The sequence below is a fragment of the Phaethon lepturus genome, unplaced genomic scaffold (genome assembly GCF_000687285.1).
Source record: "Phaethon lepturus isolate BGI_N335 unplaced genomic scaffold, ASM68728v1 scaffold23738, whole genome shotgun sequence".
In the NCBI taxonomy this organism is placed as follows: Eukaryota; Metazoa; Chordata; class Aves; order Phaethontiformes; family Phaethontidae; genus Phaethon; species Phaethon lepturus.
Window position 1 is genome coordinate 27,677 of NW_010555835.1, and position 6,314 is coordinate 33,990.

Consider the following 6,314-nt stretch of genomic DNA (forward strand, 5'->3'; position numbering starts at 1 on the left):
TAGTCATTATCATCATTGAAATGCAACACAATGCAGAGGTGGCTTTTGCCAGGGGCCTACCCCTGCCCAAATGCCATGCTCCATGTGTACCTCTGCAGCAGCTCTCTGCAGTGATTTTGCGGACTACTCTCACGTTTGCAGAGATTGGCATGTGAAATCTTAGACTGAGTGCAGACAGGGATGTGTTGGGAGACAGATACAAGGTCCTTTACAAGCTAATGTCCTTTTTCTTTTTCTCCCTTCAGTTTTCCATGTATAACGACTGAACATTCTCATCCTCGTAGTATTATTTCAGTACTGAGTTATCTATATGATCCTTGCTCTGCACGATATCATTCTCTTAAAGATCTGTTATGTTGTATAAGTGGGCACATTTGTGTCACATAGGCCTATTGCAAAATTAGTAACTGATTAACTACATGCCAAAAAACTCAGAATGATACCCTATTGATGAGAGTCTCAACATGAATTATTCCCAGCATGCAATCCAACTTAATTTATGCCCACACTGTTGCCATCTAATGATGATCACCTTCTAAAGTAAAGTATGTGCCTAAAGTGCCTAAATTAATCTCCAAAGGAAGATCCTGTATGCCTAAATGTAGATTCGTAATTAGGCAGTTCCTCTCTCCAGACTTCCTAGGGCTTCCCCCTCCTTTCAGTGGCTATATAGAGATTACAGGCCCTTACTGTAGGAAGTTTACTTAGCTGGAATTCTAAAATTTAGCTGCAAAGCAGCTGTTTAAGAGAGAGTAGATCCATCCACTGCAAATATTAACTTGTACTGCAAACTGTATTTGAAATAACACAAAACTATGAAAAAAAAACCATAGTAAGAATCATGTTAGGGTATCAGTATTTTAAGCGTAGACCAAGAAACTCATTTCAACCTTCCTTACAATAAAGTTTTAAAAGAGAGAACACTTACTATTTCTACATTTAGTGACGTGTTACTTTCTTCACTTGCCCGAAGTTTTACCTTGCCCACATAGAACACTAAAACCAAAAGGCAAAAAAGTTAAGGAAATAATGCTAAACCACATGATGTAAAATTATTTGAGAATTTAAAAATTCACTGTCTTGTGTTACAATAGAAGGGAAATAGAACACTTACACTAGCTTTTCTTATCATTCACTATGTTTGCAATTGTTCTTCCATCTCTTCACTTACTATTTCCGCAAATTAACTATTCCAATAGCTTAATTATTTTCTGTATATTTATGTTTGCTGGCTGTCTCTAAATTCATTCTAGGGTTTTTTTGGTTTTTGGTGTCCTGTCCCCGTCCGTCCCTCCCCCACCCCGTGCAGAAAAACTGCACTGCACATTACTATTAATACAATTCCAACTCCTGCAACAAGAATAAAATATGTGGGTAAAGGCAAAGTGATACTCTGAAAATTACTCCCTTCAGGATTCAAGAACTTTCGAGATACCATAACTCAGAGCATCATTCAGCAGTCCTTGAGACCTGGTAGGCCCATTTTGGAGACAAAGAAGAACCTCTACAACACTTTTCTTCCTGCAGCCATACATTCAGTGCAAAGACCAGTACAGGAACATATACGTGACATCACCCAAATCATCTCGCAGTTTACTGTCTCAACCAGTAGGGAAACTTTATTGGGCGGGATGGGGGGGAAGAGGCAGATACTCACTCTGCCTCTTTCTAATCTATAAAGTACGCAGCATATGGGTACTTGGCAGAATTGACTCTATTTTCTTAATTACTTCTAACAAAAGCTGTTTATCAAAGTGTTTTGGAAGGCAGCAACGTGTATCAACAAAATCTTCTTTTACTATGTTTTTGTCAACACACATAAAGAGAACATCACTGCCCTTTCCACTTTCCTTTGTCTGTTTTGTTACATTACACTTTTAAAATACATGCAGGCTTTTACAATAATTCTCCTAAATACTGTTTCAGCTTCCATTCCTGATACAGAGTTAGGCTCAATATGGCAGACAGCATCTACCATAGAATACTAGTTTCTTGTTTTCTCAGGTTTGTAATTCTTATCTGCAACTGTGCAACCAAAGATCAAAAATACAACAGACTAAACATTACTTTTAAATAAAAAAAACCCACTTCTTATATTAATTTTTAGAAGTTATACAAAATCTCTCTAAATTCTCAAGATTTTTTTTACAGAGCTGGCTTTTACATAACAATTAAAAGTTGCCTCATTACTCAGAATAGAAAATAGCTGGACATGTTTTTTATAATAAAAAAAGGGAAAAAGAAAACCACTAACCTGAAAAATTACAGGCAGGTGTTATGTTGCATAAAATGGTTTCTCCTGCTGCAGTTTTTTGTTGGAAAGAAAGTCTAGTGAGTCAAAAAGTTGAACTTAAACGCAGTACTGACAAACATACATATTTACAATCATTCAAATGTTTTCAATGTAAAGATCTTTGCCTTTTAGAAATATTTCATATACTGCCTAGGCTTCACTTCTCTAAGGTACTTACCATGACATTTTCCAAGACTTAGTATTTAGAGTGAAACATGCTGATTTTGATAATTAATTTTTAATAATTTTCTGTAACAGTTTCCACAGAAGACATGCAAGTGGTCTTTATTCGTTTTTAAAATCCGAATAAAACAGAAATCAACATATTATAAATAAGCTCTTCAAATATCACAGTATTGAATCACTAGATAGCATATTATCTGCTTCTGAGGATCCTACTATGGCTACTTATGATAGCATGAAACTAAAACTGTTCTACGTGATAGAATTCAAACTATGATAGCACACATATAGTCTCATCTAGTAGAACATGTCTTTAGTTAACTCCAGCAAGCTTTTGGCTGCTCCCATATTTTTAATACTACATACACTGCAAAGAAATAACAAGGATCCCAAATTAAGGGTTCTATAAACAGATGTCTCTGTATCAAATCAAAATAAAGGACCAGAAAGATATTTGCATCCAAGACAAAACTCCTACACTTGTTCATAAAAACAACGTGGCAGTGCAACTTTCCTTATGTAAGTAGATAGATTGATCTCCCTTAACGGAAAAACAAATGCTATTTTCTCTGCTGTTATCATTAGTAAGTACCAAATGAGATGGGAATTTTTTGGGGTTTTTACTTTTTCTGGTGTACAAACATTTGCCTGTTATAGCTTGATGCTTCATCAATTTTATCACCATCAACAAACAGCCATCAGAGGGTACAGATTGTGAGCTGCTGGCAATACTCAAATTATTAGGAAAAAAATATTTTTTCAGACAGCATTTTAGATTCAAATAAATTTGCTTTCCCTTTTGTCTTGGCAGTTGTAAGTGAAATAGTTATAAAAATGGTATCAGCACTTTTTTTAAAAAACAATCCTTAAAGAAATAAAATGTTCATAAAATTATTAACTACATAAAGAACAACAACACTTATAAAAACTCAACACAGAATCCAGTAGTGTCACAGAAGAGAAACATCAGCCCCTTTTTCTTTACAGAGCACCCATCTGTGTGCCATCTATTCTTGCTTAGGATCTCTGCATGCCACCAAAATGCACAAAATAGATAAGCAGCGTGGAGGATAAAAGACTGATCAAAAATCACTAGTACTTCCTGCCCCCAAAGATCAACAGATAACATAGCTGCAAACTTCCTGCAGGTCACATCCACACAATCAAATTATACTAACCAGTATGGCTCCAAGCCAGTTCTACCACTTGCACTAATTCAGTGCAACTACATTCAAATTGATCTACCAAGCTCCTACATGGATAATAAAAAGTTTAAATTCAGCCTCCTCCTATAAACTGGACCTGCCCTAAGCAAATCATGACTGAATTGAGTCTGCTTCAATCTACTAAAAAGCATGAGGATTTTTTTTTTTTTTTTTAAAGTAAACATGGTCCCTGAGATTGTTCTTCTTGCATCTTTCCGGTAACCTGCTGCTCTGACTTACAAAATAATTAAACTCTTCTATATGCAGTCATGTAGACAAGCGTTGCAGAATTAAACCTTTTGCCAGACTGGAGATCAGTGTGAAGTAAGGCAGACTGCTAATATAACACACCATAATACCAAGAAAAAAGATCCTATTTAAAGTATTTGGGAGCAGACTTCCTGAACTCACATGTACTTTAATTTTGAGGAGTAAAAAAAGATCAGTAGTGATATATGAATCCTACCTGGTGTTATGGTGGAGTAGTAATCAGTGATGTTAAGAGCGTCTGTTAAAAGAAAAGTTTTGAAATTAAGTTTTCACATTTTAATTTAAAAAGCCTATGAAATACATGTCACAGAAATGTTTCCTAATTTCTGCTTTGGACTCTGTCTTCCCAGAAGACGTGTAAACACATGACCATTTATAAGGGAATTAAGTTACTTTCAGCATGGGAAATAAAAAAGCAGCATTCAGAGTAAGATCCATCCAATGAAATGTTAATGTCCCCATATAAGCCCATTACTCTAGGCTCCTATTATTCAGTGGAGAAAGTGGTGCTTTTAAGGTATGATTGCCCTTTAACCTATTCTACATGGGCACTTCAGCATTAAGATGAGTCATGTTCTAAAAATGTGTCTTTCTCTCTATTAACTATGAAGAATAGCAGGATATCTAGCTCATATACAGATAAGTAGGAATCTGTATTGATATGGGATGAACCTACTCATGCTTTTCAAATGCAAACATTAGGAAAAAAAGGGTTAGCAAGTTCTTCTGATTGAGTCTTTACTGATCCTGTTTGGCAACTCATTGCACGAACACCCATCATGTGTCTTTGACAGTGGGGGATACATTTTAGTTCTGAGTATAGAAAACATTCTGTCTATAGATATATCAAAAAACTACATACTTACTAAAAATAAATATGCTCAGTTTGGGCTTTGGTAAGCAATGTAGTATCTTGAATGAAAAATAAAGGTTGACAACTCAGTGTCAGTTAAATGCGCTTCAAAATCTGTGCAGACTTAAAATACACGTTGGCAATAAATACAAATTTTAAGAGCATGTAAGAAAATAATTTGATCTAAACAAATCCCAGTTACTAAAAAAAAGCAACCTTTCATGAACACAACAAACACCTCCTTTCAGACCTTACTCTATTCATGCTAATTCTCACCTGCAGTTTGTGTTGTCTCCTCTGAAGTCACATCTGAAGAAGAAAAATTAGTAACAGTAAAAATAAAAATATAATAAAAATTTTAAAAATCTAAATCTAACTAAGTCTAACTAAAGGAAACATTAATAAAATCTTGCCTGAAGGATTAATAGGATACGTGATAAAAGTAACAATAGAGGATCCTAGGAAAAAAAGATAGAAAAGAAGTGAAAACTGTATTAATGTAATACTTCATTTCTATGAATTTTGGAGAAAAAAGATCAAGCATGCAAAACTTTGAACAGGAACCAAATATTATTTATCTAAGTTCCATTTTAAGAGGAACTGCAGTGCTTGTTAAGAATGTTCACACTATTTCAATATAAATATTTGAACTAATGTTCACATTAGTTCAAAAGTCTGAATATCTGAATACAAACAGCTGGTAATAAAGTTCCTCCAGGTAAGTTCCTTTTATTGGTTCCATTCCTTTAGAAGATGCAGATGAATTTGGCATATTCAATAGCAGTAACTGCTTAGCTCCAAGGACCTTTTCCTGCACAAACTCATAACGCTCATGAGCAAAGACAACACACTGGGTTTGGCAAGCTGTCTCTCAAAAAAGCTGTTTTTGCCAGTAACCATATATAAATAAAATAGAGTGAGAATGCAAATTATTTTTAGCTACATCAAAAGAAAAAAAAGAAAATTACTTTAAGACAAGAAAATTTAAAGATTGCTCAGGAAGGATGTGCTTAGTAAGCACATTTTAGGTGTCAGTGCAGGAATACAAAGTGGTTAGAGGACCACTTTATAGCACTCCAATATGACAACATAGTGGCTTTTTTTTAAATGGGCCAGAGCAGCTTCATAACAGAAGAACATTATGCTTCCCAAACATCTTTACTAAAAGCATCACTGTCATTAGTGGAAGCAATATCTTAAGTATAATAAAGAAAAGTTGGTGGCGCTGCATAAAGATAGTTGCATATCAAGAAAAAAACCAATCTCTTCATTACATGGAAAGGGAGCTTTTCTTTCTGATATATTTATTTCAACTTAGACTAGCTATTTTGAGCCGTTTCAAAAGTGTCCTCTTAATTCCATACTCAGAGTATAGCTAAGCTATTTGGTTCTTAAGTAACAGTTCTGAAGACAACTGATTTTCTAAGGCAACTAACAAGCAGCCAAAATATGAGGAATCAGAGTGAAAACTAAGTGCTGACTTCATCTGTATTATTTGGCTTGGTATAAA

General features: G+C 34.8%; 1 protein-coding gene across 1 annotated transcript in view; it reads right to left on the minus strand.

Moving 5' to 3' along the window:
* Positions 1 to 5,105, minus strand: part of LOC104624832 (G-protein coupled receptor 64-like) — a 29,237-nt gene extending 24,132 nt beyond the window's left edge. The window contains exons 1-4 of the mRNA XM_010292299.1: positions 5,081 to 5,105; positions 4,148 to 4,189; positions 2,255 to 2,302; positions 929 to 996 (exon numbers count right to left, since the gene is read on the minus strand). The gene's annotated coding sequence lies outside the window, so the exon portion shown is untranslated. The remainder of the gene's footprint in view (positions 1 to 928; positions 997 to 2,254; positions 2,303 to 4,147; positions 4,190 to 5,080) is intronic.
* Positions 5,106 to 6,314: the final 1,209 nt, after the last annotated feature.